Genomic DNA, 15,340 nt, shown 5'->3' on the forward strand with positions numbered 1-15,340 from the left:
AATTTAAACGTTGTCAATCAAATAATTATGTAAGCGAATTCGGCTCGAAACTACTCCCATAAGCTAGTGGACAAATCAGAGATCACCAATAACGTTATTCGATAACGAAAATGAAGTGGGCTACTCGAATAACGTTATTTTTGTCACGAAATTGATTTCGGTTAGAACGTTGTGGATGCCTGATCAGACTGATCGAGTTGACCATAGTTTGGTCGATATCTGGCCTTGGATGGTTGCTGTGGACGTATGTGTGGTCTAAAGATTAGGCTATTGACAGGCAAACATTCCTAACTAGGGAATGCAATCCCGTACCGATTTTTGAATCCCGGGATTCGGGATTGAGAAACTCAGTACCGGTACCAGTTAAGTGTGCTTACTCACAGTGAAACACGTATCGAATTTATTTTGTTCTAAATATCAAATTTGACACTACGACAAAAGAAATTCGATACTTACGTCGCTGTGTGAAGGCCGGGTAACTTTAACTTATGTTTGCAACAGCGTAGATGTCACATTGTAAATTCAATTTTCTCTTTGGAAAAATGCTCACAATGCACTTAACGTATAATCGTTCAATCTTGAGCGTATAAGTTGTGGGACTTGTTGTCGTCACAATCGCAAATTTTTGTGCTTTGTGATTTAAAAATTAATTGATTTGTTAGGTAATGTAAATTTTCAAGCACGCTGCCTTTGAAAATATAAATCGTGTGAAGTGACAGAAGACCGACTTTCCGACAGCGTCAATTAGTGGCAGTTTTGTGAAATATCGCCTAAATCCACAATATATTTTACTACGCAAGTAACGGCAAGCCGGAAATGCACGTTCAGATTCAACGCTAGTTGGTTTGATGAGCAGCAGACACTCACCAGAAAGATTTTAAACACTTCAAGCATGGATGATACTCTAAATAGAGTACTGAAACTGGACAGTGTATTATACAAACGTAGAACACTATAAAAATATTTCCATGTAAAATAGAGTACTTTCTGCAGCCGACCACTATGATCATGCATGCGTGAAGTGCGTTGCTAGCCATCGTAGTTTTAAAAACGTCTTTTTCTGTGTTTGCAAATAATACGACATAAGAGAAAAACGTTAATTAATCCTATGTTTCAATGTTTATCTTATATTGCCATAGTAGTTTGAATCATACAAGTTGATCGATTTCAAAATTTTATAAAAAAACACTGACAAAAAAGATTCGAACTCACCTGTTGCAGGTAACTTTGTCTCCAGGTAATATACAATAGCTGCCACAACTGTAGCGCCCCATGCAAAAAATACAGCTGCGGCAGATAATGTAGATTACCTGTAGACAAAGTTACCTCCAACAGGTGAGTTTTTCGAAACTTTTTTGTCAGTGAAAACTGGATTTTAAATTTCGGTACTAATCTCGGGATTTTTTGATCAATACCGGGATTCGGGACTGGGATTTTCCGGTACTGGTACCGGGATTGCATTCCCTATTCCTAACTAGGTTCCAATTTTTGCGACAGTCATTACTTTAGTTGTAGTTAACAAAGTGTTTTGGCCGACCGCCGTACTTTTTGATACTCCCGAAAAAAGTCGAATATCGAAAAACCGGAAGACATGTGTCCCCTAGAATTGAAAGACGAATCAAATGATTATCTCAATAATATCGGAAAGGGGTTGTTTTCAAGTTGTCTAAGAAATTGGCGAATCGACTTTCAAAAATTCTGAGCAACATATTTTCCTTAGAATAACGTTCTCCGTCGAAAAGGTTCAAATAGCCGTGCCTAATAACTAAAATATAGTCGGTAGGCATTAAGCCCGATATGCCGGATCATTCGAAAAGATGGATAAATATCAATAAAGTTAGCTTCAGTTTGATAGCAAACACGAACGATATTTAACGAGTATTTATACTTCAATGGGAAATAAATTAAGCAACTGGGGAGAATTCAATTGTCGTCTTACATTTCTTCTCTTTGTATCACAGTTCTCGCCAGCCCCAGTGTGTGTATAATATAATCGAAAAGAAAAGGAAAAAGATTTTTCAATAAAATATTAAGAAGTGTCCCCACTTATCAATTCAATTATTACACAAGCGGTATACTGCCGAACATTTTGGGGACACATCAAGCAGCATCAAATTACGTTTATTGCTGCCAGTATTTGTAATATTTGAAATTTTCGATAAATTGGGTCAAATAACAGACTCAAATAAGAGAAGACGAACGAGAATGGGAAAAATTTGAAGGAAAGATTGAGAAGTTTTTGCATTTAATCAGATCAAAAAGTATACTTCCTTTATCCAACAGGAACATAATAATGATTTTTTCCTTTTCCGAAATAAGCTTATGAAATTTCTGTCCCATCAACAGATATTAAATTTTTGTGCTCTTTGTGGTGGAGTGTACCGACTAAAAAATTATATAATCTTTTTCATCATCATCTTGTGGCAGAAAAACCGAGTAAAAAGCACTGAAATTGAATTGATTTTTCTTTTCCTAATTTTTTTTTCTTCTTCTCTTCATTGAAACGTTGAATGAATTTTTTATACATTTTTTTTCGGCTCTGTGAGTGTGTGTATGTGTACGTCGAATTCCAAGTATTAAATGAACTTTTGATAATATACAATGTGAAACGAGTAATTGAGAGTTATACGAGTTGAAGGAAAATTTCTGATGAAGCGACGATGTGAGGGGATGGTAAAATGTGAAAAATTGAATTATATGTCGAGAGTGTCGAAAGAAGGAAATGAAAGTTTTCCTTCAAATATTTTTTTTTTGTCTATTGTTCTACAGGGACACATGTCGTCTGTTCCATTCGTGCAAAACATTTTATGAAATTTTAAGTATGTCTTTCGGCTAGCTGGGTCTTGTTTTGCTCTGATCACTGAGAAATATGAGCAACGAAACTCTTTGTCAGTATGGAAGAAAACATTGTCTACCCTATGCGCAAGTTGACCATTACGTGTGAGTTTGCACTTTGCGAAAATAGTCCATTACGTGAAGAATATTTTTGGATCTCTTTACGTGAATTCATTTGAGATAATCAACTTTTTCATGGGGCAAGCAATAAACTCGAATGCATTGGATGCTGAAAACGTAATTCGTTAATTCGGAGACAGCCCTGTTTTGAGCAACTTAGTTCCAGTTACCGAACCAAGTTATTCAAAACAACTCGAGTAAGTGTCGACAAGTGCTTTTATCACTGACCTTCGGAGGATATACAAATTCTCCACTTGTCGAAAAGAGAGTTACCGAAGTGTGTTGTTCCACGGCAGAGTAAAATAAACCAGGCAGTAGCGGTTCATTTTCGAAACGTCAAATAAGTGACCTAATGACTGGATGAAAATGAACTCAAATGAACACTGACATAAATTGAAAAATTTTATTCGCAAAAATATAGGGCTACTAGATTATTCATGTCCCTAGTCAAATCAGCGCTCCTGCCTGGTTAACTTTACTCTGTTGTGGTTGTTCAAAGAAAACACATTTCTGAGTTTACTTTCATCAGCAACATTCCACTTCATCGACATTTTTTATTCTGCAAAACACATCACAGCATAAAAAAATAGTCGAACAAAAAGTTGCCAACTAATACGACTCCCATGCACACGGTCTTAAAAGCCATTATTTGATTTATCTCCTTCATTTTTCGAACAAAACTTTAAAGTCATTAAATCTGATTTGCAATTAAAACCGCGATACGAACTCATTAACATAGACTCGCACAGCAACATATTACGATCATAAAGGAAAATTATTTTCAAAAGACTTTGAGGCTTGGAGGCAGTGAAGGGTGGCTGGGTTTATTTCTAACAGCGTTTAATGGAATTGTGTCTTTGTGTTATTAAATGCAAGAGAAAAAGTGAAGTTTTCAGCAACGTCCTTTTCTTTAAAAAAAAGTTTCCATTCGCTGCTTAAGTCGTTCCGTTCACCCCCAATTCATGTACACGAGACGACAAATAGCCTTCGTATTATTATATGCTTTTAAAACTGTCTGTGCAAGGAAACAGTAGCATTATCGCCTTTTGTACAGTGAAATATAATATTGGTCTAACAAAACTCCATTAAACATGGGGCGAATAGTAACTTCGGCTTTTTTTTGTTTAATGAGTTGTTTCGTTGTTTGTTACCTATTCGACGACAAGACCGTAATACCGTTCCAATTTTCGAAAACAAAAAATATTAAAGTTAGATGTTACACGCTTGTGATAACAAATTCATCGAACAAATGAGCGCTAAAACATAAATCCCCACATTTTGCTTTGTATTGTTTATTAATAGCTTGGCTGGAATCTAGAATCATGTTCCAATATTCAATTAATATTCAATGATGTCATTGATATACGTTTGGATTTGTTTGAAATATCAGTGTCAATGATGTGATCCTGAATAATAATTAAATTAAGCAACGCAACGATAACGTCGCCATGGCGTGTAACAGGTCTTGGGTTTTGTGGTTCTATAATGAAATAGTCATTTATCTACCAAGGTAGGTATGAAGGTATTTTTCGCACGAGATGTCGATTGTCGATCCGAGGCGAAGTCGAGGACGACAAGACGTCGTGTGCGAAAAAATACCGGCATACCTATCGTGGTAGATACAACGTTTTTCGCAATTTCGGGCCATAATCACCTTTCCAATGCAAAATATTACCAAAATTTTTACCAAACATTCACATGCAAACATGAATTCATTTGAACGATCAAGCAACCTGTTCTATATACACATTGCAATTTGAAGACACGCTAAATAAAATGAAGGAGTCAATGCTTAGTATGTACGCTTCAACAATACGTTCTGTATAATTGTGTGGCTCTGTTGCCGAATGGCTATGGTCGTTGCTTGGTGTTTGGAAGAATTTTGGTGTTGGATGTTCAAATCCTGGTCTGTGCAAAGTTTTTATTTATAAAATTTAGTATTTCTTAAAGGTACTAAGCTCTGTAGCATGCGAAAAAAAGGTGAAAAAGCCCAAGTGCGAAAAAAATAACCAAAAACGCACTGTGAAATAAATACCTTCAAAACGACATTAAATGGATGCATGGAAAGGTGATGATTATGGCCCGGAATTGCGAAAATAATATTGTGGTCGCGTGAAAAAGTTTTTATGTTTTTCTGCAGGCTGATCAGGCATTATTGTTTTGATACGAGAAGGGTCTACCTGTATATTACAAATGAGTTGAAGTTTCGCCGAGGATGGTGAAAATATAATTTTTCAAATAGTGTACAATTCAGACAAATTTTGTAAAATCCATTCACGGCGTTTAATGGAGCATGGAATCCTCTACCATTATCGCCATTCAAAGAGTTTCAAATTTTTTTCGTCTTACACATATCACCATTCAAAAATGTCGAAATTTCGACTTTAGCTGGAATGTTGCTCCGTGGCCAGGTTGTTGATAGAAGCAATTTTGACACTAAATAACTTACAATTAGTCCCTCTATCCGTTGCTATAACAATCTGTATTTAAATTGACTCGTGGGTCCCGCACGACCACGTGTGCCGGTTCTGCGAAACGGCTGGACAGATCCGGAAACTGAATACAGTTTCGTGTAGTACTCGAGTCCCTCAACCAGAACATGAAATCAGAGGTGATGTCGCGACTCTATTTAAGTTTTGTTCATCTCCACCGTGATCTATAAAATCACTTTATGCAACTCGAGATCATAATGTTCGAAAACTGCGAGCTTTAGATCTGTTGCATAAAACGTTGTATGAATCTCGGTGAGAAGTACTTTTGTAACACTAGTGCGAAAAAATCGTTCATTGAAATGACCCACAACACGATATCAGAGTACATAGAAATCTATACACGTTGTGTCTAGTCTGTCGAGTGCACTGTTTTTCCTAGTGCGATAAAGTAACATCATTAGCATATTGTTGTTACATGTTCCTGTTAACTCTCAAAGCATTTTGTTTCGAGATTTTTTATTTTGTTTAAAGCTTACCAAAAGATGAAACTTTTAATTGATTGGTTTATTTTATCAACGGAAATAAATTCTGAGAAACGCTCCTTTTTGTTTTGATAAGCAATTTTAATGCTTCCAGAACAGAGAGTCAGTAAAATCAAAGAGTTCAGTAAGCAACTTCATTAAACGAATAGTTTTGTTTTGTTTTGTAGTACGTTAACGAACAGCTATAACTGTTACCATCATTAAAAGTGCATTGTAAACAACGCCCATCTATCGTTCGCTAACATTGCTAACAAGACCGAAGACAGAGATCCTATAAAGCACATGAATTTACCATTCATGAGAATTTTTTTTTATGTTACATGTAAGCCATAACTTAGCATCGTGTACTTTTCTTTATTTCCTTCATAAATTGCTGTTTATTTCTTCTTTTTTTTCAATTTTTTTCTCTACTTTTTCTTCTTCTTCGTCTTTTTTTTTATCTCCACAAATTTAACTGCGAAAGAGAATCTACTGATGGAAATGAAAATAATAAAATAAGATTAAAGTGATTGTCTATATATAATATTAAACTGGAGCATCTTTTATGTTATTTTATTTATTTTTCTTAATAAGATTCTTTTTCAATCGTTTTGTTGAATTGTAAACATAATAAAAACGTTGGAAGCATAAACAAATGGAGTGTGGCATATGCTCCTTAATCTCCAGTCTAATCGTATGCCACACTTTGTATGCCGATGTACAAAGTAAATATGTATTTTCGTATACTTATATGCCTTCTTCAAATGATCGCGCAAACACGATCTGGGAAAATATGTACATTAATCAAATGGGTATACAACTAACAAAAAAAAAAAACGCATCGAGGACACTTCTTTTTCTTTCTATCTCTCTGCGATGCGCTGACTAATTAGACTGTTTATTTGAATTGTGATTGAAGCGCAACAGAGTGTATATAAAATGGTGTAGTTTGAATCTGATATCATAACAGCAGTTACCGTCTGATCATTAAATTTAATTATAAACAAAATTAAAATTTAAGAAAACTTATCGATTCCATGTTTTCATTTCCTCCCGACGACGATACAATTTACGCACGCCGCGCCATGGTGTTGTATTTAGATGAAAATTAATTTAATGATCGAACGATTAAGCTGCGATTGAATAGTTTAATTGATGGAGTGTCATCGTTTTGGTTGATGGACTAGCCTCGGTTTTTAGCATCGTTTTTAAATAGGATTGAACTGTAGGTCTGAATAATTTCGAAATCAGCAAAGTTCGAGAACAAATGATGGTCAACATGTTTTCATGTAAAATCTCTTAAATTTCTGACTCAGATAAGAGGGGAATCGGAGTTCCATCTGCCATGTTCATAAGTTAAGTTTTTGTGGACAGAATTTGGTACGATTGTGATGGTAACCTTTTGTCAAAACTAATTATGACGACTTCTTAGACGTTGGTTCTAAGTGCTGAGTGTCATGACTATCATGTTTCTGATATTTTTTTTCTCGAAACGAGACAGTTGACTGAGAATAGGCACTCAGCCTATGAATACACGTTATCGAATTTACAGCAAAACATATGTTTAAATTGACCATCGTTTTTGACAAACATTCTCCTTTAGCGGCCATAGACGTCCCGCTATTTTATTGATTTTTTAACAGTCGTTTCCAAAAAAGGATCAAAATCTACTCGAATTTCTTCGCATTTTCTTAAACATTCCTCCCTCGAACGTCATTAATGTAGACCTTTACACTCTTATTCCTGGCTGGAATGGCACCTAAAGCTAAGGCTTTCGGTTACTCCCCATGACTCTGTCGAAAAAGCGGGCTTCCACGTTGCATGTGATAGATTGCCCTAAGATCTTTCAACTGAGGTGCAGACATTTAAGATCCTTAAGTTTTTTCGTGGTGGAAGATTGTGGTGATTTATAGGGTTCCCATTTTTCAATTTTGCAAAAGAGGACGTTTCGGCGTCAAAAAAGAGGACAAAGAGAGGACGCGTTCACATTCAAAAAAGAGGGCGAAAAGTGAATTTCTGACGCGGAATTACAACGACTGCACTTTGTGCAACTATTGTGTAATTTACATCACAAGTCATGGTGAAAACAAAAAATTCAAAAATGCTCTGTGCTATATGCACTGAAATTGTCCTGATATTCTTTTGGATTCCTTCTCAGTGATAGCATCCACTTCATATTACCTGAAAACAGACTTCGTTTTACCTTATCCTTGCGTGATCTCTCACAACGTTACACTACTTCTTTCTTCTCAAATTTCTAACTTTTATTTTAATACATGAAAGAATGCGAGCGGAGCGAGCGAATTTTTTTTGTTCGAGATGACGAGTTCGTTGTATTAATAAGTAACTTTCAGAGAACATTATTAGTTAACGCCGCGCAGCGAAAATGTTTAGTTTTTTAGGTATGAACTGCATAAAGAAGAAGAAGGCATGAGAAAAAGAGGCCAAAGAGGACGTTTTCATCAAAAAGTGATGTTCTTAGAATATTTGTAAAAAAGAATAACGAGCCGAAAAAAGAGGACATGTCCTCTAAAAAGAGGACGAATGGGAACCCTAGATTTAAATGATAAAATTCTTAATAAATCTGCCTAATCTGAGATGTATGAATCATTCGCCATTCCAATTAAACTGTCCATCGATCATTCATTAATCTTTATCGTTAGCGACGAATTATTTTGTCGGTCCCAATTATATGAAAACATTATCACCCATTCATCCACATATATCTGTTACCACTAATTCCACTAATGATTTCCTTCCTGCATCCGTCCACATTTCACTCGAATTTGAACGATGGATAAAACTATAAAAATTGCTAGACTTTTGACTGCAACCATACAGCCCACTCAAAACTTCACTTGATTGGTCATCGAGAACTGAAAAAAATCTATTCCCTGTAATGGCCATCAAAACATTGATGAGAAGTGCACCAATTAACGCTCTGATTCCACAGAATTACCATTCACAAGCTTTCAACATAAATAAAACCACTAATTGTACAAGAACACACTTGAAAAGCAACGTATACATGAATGTATGTGCCGATCAGACATAGCAGCTTTTATAGCAGAAACCATTAAAGTGGAAGTTATTAAACAAGCATACGAATATAATCGTAAAATGAGCTATTTTAATTACAATTGCGATTCCACCCGTTTCTGCAACAAAGCTACAAATTTTCGCAAAACCAATTCAATTACTTGTTGATTTTCATCCGGGAATTAATTACCCTTCGTAATTAAAGATTTGTTTTTTTTATTGTTAAATAGAAGGGTATACTCGCTAACAATTATGATTTTCTCTAAACATTTTTGGCATATTTTACAAATGGGAAAAAATGAATGTCGTTGGCTATTTAGTGAGGACACTGAAGAGCGAATATATTTCTGGTTTAAATGAATATATATCCTCGCCTTCGCCGTTCGTCGTCCGGAGAACACAATCTTTCACACGCCGTGACACGCTTCATCGTTAATAATAATATCTCTAATTTCTTCCATTAATCTTAGTCTAAATGCACCAATGTTTACAAGCTAATTATTCTCCATTTAAAAAAATGTTTTCTTTTGGGATTTTTGTATTTGTGAACACAGTTTTTATTAGACCAAAGGAACGAGCAACTGTTACCAGCGAATAAATGATTTTTTTCCTAATTGATGTGACAGGGTCTGTATTAGGTACAAAATACTCAAATATACTCGAATTAAAAGAAAACGAAAATTAAACCAAAAATGCACACACGAAACATTCAACAAAAATTTATTTTAATGGTTTGTTTTCATGGTGTAACTTACTAAAAATAAAAATTCTTTTCGCTTCAATTTTAAAACCATATTTTCAACTTTACGTACGTTATACATTATGTATAGTCGGTTATAAGTTCACGGCTCGGTGGAAAAAGAAAGGGAGATTAAATTAAACTTACAGAATTTATGCGTTTGTCGAATTGTAATTGATATTGGAGTGGCATAACTAATTTTCCCTTTTAACAGTGAATCTACTACGATTGATTGGATCCATAATGACAAATATTATGGTCGTTATCATCGTGTGTTGCTCTATTCGAATGGAAATCAATGTTTTGCGAACGAACTTTTACGCTTCGAAATATGTTAATGGATGGTTAGTCAGATGAATGGAAAAATGTCTGTCAGCGATTGATCACGAAGCGTCAACTATTTTTCTGCAGACATTTTCAATGTTTTGTGCGGAGATTGTCGAAATCTCCAATTCGGAGAAATGAAACATTTCTAAGACTGGAAATATGTTGTTGCTATCAGCATTGCATGTCAAATCAATTGGATTGAAATTTCTGGAAGTTATGATTCCATGACTAAAGAACATCTGGCAAACAGTTGAATCAATTTTGGATATGTCTTATTGGTCTAGTCATTGAAATCTCTGTGAAATGGTCTACTTTTTCAGTATCTTACTAGAGTACGGATATTTGTAAATATCCTTGACAAAGCATTTTCATCAAGAAAATCCTCAGAAGATTTTTAATGATTTTTCCTGACTGTTTTTTGATTGCTGGATTTTCACCGATTTTTATGAACAAACTTGCATTACTAAGGATTTTTTGAGGATATCCTTCGATTTTGAGGATTTTCTGATGAAGAGATGTTTTAGTTTTCAAAAAATTTTCCAAAAAAGGATTTTCTAGTTTATCCGCCCCTCGATCTTACTTAGGTTTTTAGTCTATGAGTTTTTGCATGATGGTTGTTAATGATGAAATTACAATGTTGCACTAGATTAGATTAGATTGTATGGTTCGAGACGAATCTCTGCGCCTAAGCCTCCGTTGGGCCTGTTGCGCGTGCTTCTTTTTCGTCTAATTGGACCTACTGATTCAAGTGGAATCCGAACCACTGTCAAACGTAAGTCTTATTATCCTTACGTCTAGAGATACATTTCGACTTGAAATCCAGTATGAGGGTGGTGTCTATGTGACATCACAGATGGCACTGTAAGTTACAATTGCGTATATGCATGATTGTCATACATGAGAAATCGCTATGGTTTCTTATTGTTTTTTTTTACGACTTTATTACGGTCGAAAGAGCCTATTGGCATTGCTATTGCAGTAACTAATCACACTTTGATTAGGAAAAACCGTATGAGCAAGTTTACTCCGGGAATCGAACCCGGGACCCATACGTTATGAATCCAATGCTCTACCGATTGAGCTACCTGGACCTGAATGTTGCACTAACTAAAATTCGTCCAGGGATCCGGCCCACCCTCGGATCTTACAAAATTAATTGTTTCAAATGTCGGCTCCCGTTTTTGCGTTTTGAAATAGACAATATTTTGGCAAGAAAAAGAGGACGGAAAAGGGACACTTACGACGTGAATGATATAATATTGAGAAAGTATACAACGCGAGCGGAGCGAGTGAAATTATTTCTCATTAAAGAATTTCTTGTATGCTTAAGTCACTCTGTGGGTATGAGCTGCGTCAAATTTACTCAAAAAAAGTTTGTTTTGATAAAAAATGACAAAAGAGGACATTTTATGAAAAAAGTGATGTTCTTAGAATTTTTGCAAAACAGAACGAGGACTCGTTGCAGAGTTTTTCCACTTAAAAAAAAATCCCAATTATCCCACAAACTATTGACATTGACAAATGAATAAGCAAAAACTTCTTGAATTATTGGCTTAAATTCTTCCAATCACAGAACTTTTAAACGAATTAAAAATCAATCAACCAGGAATGACGATTCGATTTCATAAAGAAGAATCGACAAAAATGTGAGTTAATAAAATTTCACTCACCTCATTTAAGCAATTATTTTCAAAACTGAAACTTTATCGCCCATAAAATCTCCAAACGTACTACGTAGTCAGGCAGTCACAGCGGGAGTTTCAATTATAGCAATCAAAACCATTATATTAGTTGTGAAGAAACCGAGATTTCCAAGATAACTTAATGTTAAAATGATAACATTCATCGCAGGGGATGCATGGAAAGTAATTTTATATTTAGATGGGTCAGGCGTTAAAGTTTTTGATATATTTGTTGAAGTTTATCTGAAACTTTTCTTGGAATTTTTTTTCTTCAATTCAATTTCGATAATTCCAACGGAAAAAGCAAAAATTTCAGGAAATCGTTAACAATTTGAAGAAAACATGGAATATACCAAGAAACTGATGCAATGTTACTTAAGCTGCAAAGCTGCCGTCTTGTGCAACTAAATGTTTCGTATGATTTTTCACAATCTTAATGATAACGACCAGAATATTTCGTTAATTCAAACAATTCGTTAGGATTTGTTACTTTGTAAAGAGATTCTTAGCAAATCGTCGTAAAGAGAACATTTCCGATTGGAATATAGTCGCCAACTCGATTGCTTTGATTACGAAATTGGTTTGATATACAAGTGAGACGGATCGATGATTGAGTGCGTGGGTTTGTAGCAAAAATATTCAGATATCTTCAGATAGCTTTAATCAGAAATCGTGAACGAAAAAAAAAACAAATCCTCTCTCTGTGTATGTGTGTTTCTGTGAAATTCGAAGCTTTTTTTTTCTTAAAATGAATCCAATCATTGTACAATAAAATGTTATGTAATCCAATCAAATATGAACTCTCGGGGTAACGTTACACGTAAGATATTCAACGACTATTGAAGAATCCACCTGAGTCAACACAAAAAGAAAGGAAGCTACCAGCTATTTCAGAGTCGAAATAGATACGAACACTTCATGTTCCTATATAATATTGCCAACATTTGGCGAACACACGAAACAAATTATTTGTTTTGAAAGATTTTTTTTTTTTTAATAAAATTGAAATTGTTCGGTTTGATGATCCAATCAAAACGAATTGACAATCCAAATTGGACCGTTTTGGGTACGAAAAAAAAGGAAAAATCTCCGGTTATAAACAACATTTGTGTCCCGAAATAATGTAAAGACGAACATTTATCAGCCATCATCATCGTCTCGTGGAGATTTTGTCACTAAATTAATGTGTTTTTCCCATTCACTTATCTCATTAAAAATGTAAAACATAAAATTTTCTTGAAATTGCTACTTACATTCAATTGGAATCGAAAGGAATAACCGAGTATATTGTGTATGGCCTCCTCTTCTGCGTGTATATATATAAATGTACAGACAGACATACATATCTATAGATGTGTACATTTACGAAAATAACTTTGATAGAAACGATATAAACATTTTATGCGACATTCCAAAATATCTATAAAAAAAGTGAGTCAAAGGAAAACTCGGAAAATAGGAATTTAATCTATTCAATTAGAAAAACAGTCGCTCGAAGGAAGAGGGAAAAAAAATTGCCGGAGAAGAATTTTCAACTTTTCCAATAAAACCGAATGAGATTTAAATGGGAATGGATTTTTTTCCCTATTTATTTAGGGTCGGGAGGGAAAATAAAAAATAAAAATAAAAATTAACCCACAACAACACCAGGTATTAACAGTGAAATATATGCACAGCATCCACCAAGGCATCCACTGGTATAATGTACATTCAGAGTAGTAGAAAAATGTATGTATTAAACGGTGTAAAATGTTAGGATATTCCATCTAGTTGATGTTCATGACGGTCTTGGTCATGGTTGTGAATTCATTTCGTAAGTGTACTATGAGAATGAGAACGAAGAAGAAAAAAATGTATCGAAGAAAAAACCCCAGCAGTAAGACGAACACGAGAAATGGCATGGTAGATTTTAATGTGTCCCTTTTTTTTCTCTCGTCGTCACAAACGGTGGAGACACGACACGAGAAACGTGATAAAATCTATTTTAATGTTTCGGGGCCAGATTTGAAGAAAGTTAGAAGGAAATTAAAATGAAATATAACACCAGCCTTCACCGCCCATATTAATCTGTTTTAATCTTGATTGATGTCAGTGGTATAATTTTTTACCTTTTCCGTTTAATTTATTTTATTCAGCATAGTCCGTTTTTCGGGCTGGTCTCTGTGTGATAAAAATTATTTCCAATTCGATTTGTAACAATCCAAAACTTGTTTTTTTCTTCTTTAAGCCCAATTTGATCTGATTTGTTTTGTTTATTTATCTTTCATCACATTTGTGTTTTTAAAATTCCATAAATCACCATATAAATCAATCAACACTCAATAATCACTTTCTTCGCCTCTCTCTCTATTCAAGTTCCGTTATTTGTCAATAAACAACACAAACATTCACATGACAACACTTCTTGTTTTCCACTCCTCAACTTCTTTCATTTCTGATTATTCGCTTTCTTTAGAATTTCTTTTCTTTTCTTTTTTTATATTATTATTTTGGTGTGTTGTTGTATTCTTTTCTCGAATTAACAAACAAGACACAAATTATTTCTACACTTCATAAATCAAGATTTTCTTCGTTTCATGTTAGATTATGTGTGTTTGGTTGGTGTGTGTTTTTTTTTTTCATTCTTCTTCTCTATAATCCCAGTAATCCATATAATGCCATCCGGTACGCACAAAATATCACTTTCAATTTGTTTAATGCATATCTTTAACGGAAATATATCAAAACAAAGCAAAAAATTGATGTAAATAGTTGGATTCGTCAAAAAAAAAAATATTTTCCTTCTTTCTCTTCTCAACTAGATGTTACAACACACAAATCAAAACCACATTCAAAACAAATTTCTGTATTTTCTTTTCTAAAACTCCACACACATCTGTGCCATATTCTCAACGGTTAATATATAGTTTTTATAACATGCGAGCGCAATCAACGTTCATTCGCATAGAAACGCGGCGATATACTGAAGAGAAATCGAGAAAAACAAGAGGAAACGAATTTATTTTTGAAATTGCATAGTTTAACTGAAAGGATCAAACGAAATTTTTTTTTTCTCGACTCGTGGGTAAACACACAGTACCGAAACCAGTCACTGTGCGGCACTGTATGCTTCTCCGTTTCTCCTTCTGCATTTTGTGCTCTTCTCTTTGCTGTTGATGTTCACGGTTTTTCTTGGTCAAATGTTTATACTCCTCTACCAATATTATACATTCCCCTTACAATAATGATATCCCATACGCAATGTAAGAACGCATATTTCTCCTCTCTCGAATGCTCTTAACAAAAATATGTTGACTCGCTGTGCAAGAGTCTTTTAACCCATTCTCTTAAAGGAATTAACTTTTGCTGTCGGATATTACATTAAATTGATACCATGAGGGGGGGGGGAGTATTTATATATATAATTTTGAGAGTATGCCGGACAGCACGCGTGCGCACTCACGGACATATTTATGTTGTAAACAGGCATTTTCCACTGGCATTTCATTATTATCAGGTGTCTTTTACATATAATTATTCATTTATTGCGTTACGTTGTTATCTAAAGTGGAGAAAATTAGATTAAGATTGCGCGTTACTCTTTTGTGTATTATATAATTTGTCGACGACGGTTTATCAGTTAAGTGTTATTGCTCTAAAAAAGAA

At 34.6% G+C, this 15,340-nt stretch overlaps 1 protein-coding gene across 3 annotated transcripts in view; it reads right to left on the minus strand.

Annotated features, from left to right (window-relative positions):
* The window catches only part of LOC119069725 (synaptogenesis protein syg-2), a 211,548-nt gene extending 196,852 nt beyond the window's left edge, over positions 1-14,696 (minus strand). For 2 of the 3 annotated variants that reach the window (XR_005086388.1, XM_037173850.1), the window contains exon 1: positions 13,804-14,696. The gene's annotated coding sequence lies outside the window, so the exon portion shown is untranslated. The remainder of the gene's footprint in view (positions 1-13,803) is intronic. The other variant, XM_037173849.1, reaches the window with a different exon arrangement.
* Positions 14,697-15,340: the final 644 nt, after the last annotated feature.

Source organism: Bradysia coprophila (genome assembly GCF_014529535.1).
Source record: "Bradysia coprophila strain Holo2 chromosome X unlocalized genomic scaffold, BU_Bcop_v1 contig_39, whole genome shotgun sequence".
Classification (NCBI taxonomy): domain Eukaryota; kingdom Metazoa; phylum Arthropoda; class Insecta; order Diptera; family Sciaridae; genus Bradysia; species Bradysia coprophila.